Source organism: Stegastes partitus, unplaced genomic scaffold (assembly GCF_000690725.1).
Source record: "Stegastes partitus isolate 25-593 unplaced genomic scaffold, Stegastes_partitus-1.0.2 Scaffold1656, whole genome shotgun sequence".
Lineage (NCBI taxonomy): Eukaryota > Metazoa > Chordata > Actinopteri > Pomacentridae > Stegastes > Stegastes partitus.
In genome coordinates this window covers 55704-56970 of record NW_007579387.1, presented here as the reverse complement: position 1 = coordinate 56970, position 1267 = coordinate 55704, and positions in this window count along the sequence as shown.

Below are 1267 nucleotides of genomic sequence, written 5' to 3'. Positions count from 1 at the left end.
GCTTGTAAGGGGAGATTAGAATGATGCAGGATCTTTAAAACTCAATACATATATGGATAATACCATGTCATGTTAATATAAAATTCTGATAGCTTTATTATAATTCAGGGGTGTCCAATCCTGGTCCTCGAGGGCCACAATCCTGAATGTTTTAGATGCTTCCCTCTTCCAACTCACCTGATTTATATGATCAAGATCGTTATCAGGCTTCTGCAGAGCCTGATGATGAGCTGACCTCGAGGACCAGGACTGGACACTCGTGTTATAATTGCATGGACTACATTAGTTTTGTGTCCTGTGGCCTGTATAAAAATGCTGGCCTGCAGTCAGAGTTTACTGCAACCAACTTGTTAATCAGTGGATGACCTGTAAACTGCAGCACAGACCTTTAAACACTCTTTTTGATTTTGTTTGCTTTAAAATCTCAATTTCTGGCACTCTGCAGTAATTCTAAAGTGTTTGTATGATTATTTCAATGATGCTCGCACTAACGAGATTTAAAGTTCCACTCTGGTCGTTGATTAAACCCCTAAAAATTCATTTGTGTCCATCAAAGTTGCACAAAAACAATCTCTTTCTGCCTCAAATTATCTTAGATGGAACTCTACATTGTGGCTTGTTTAATAATTAGCACCTCTATGATGTCCCTACGTCTTTGTCCCCACACCACCACTGCAGCCCAAGCACACCAGCTCACTTACAACTCTGCCCAAACACTGTAAAACTACTGTGTGATAAACAATGGCAAGCTCAGTCTTTGTACCATAAATTGATTCTGAAGAAGAGCGATAGGGTTGGTTCTTTTGACTTTTTAAAATATTAAACCCTAGAAGTCTGCATCAGCGTTTTTGTAATGGACACTGAAGCTTCAAGGTGGAAACACTCAGCCATGGCGTTGGTGTCTGCCACCATGTATAAAACACCATATGGACATACTATATTGGTAAAAAAGCTTGATTTTCACCAAAGGGCGTCTTTACACATTCAATCTTTTCAATTCACTTATCATGTCAAAACATGTTCATCTTGCCATCACCAAAGTAGCCGAGCTAAATGTGTTTCGTTCACAGGACGGGTCCGTCAGCTCCAGCTGAGCGGTGGCTGGATACAAAACATACCAGTGTCATTATTAGTGCACATATAAATGAAATTATTCAACAAATCTATAGTCTGTACTATTTATCACATATATTTATTATTTATACGATACTATACTATACTATGCTATATATATTATATTATAATTAACTATTACTATTACATAATA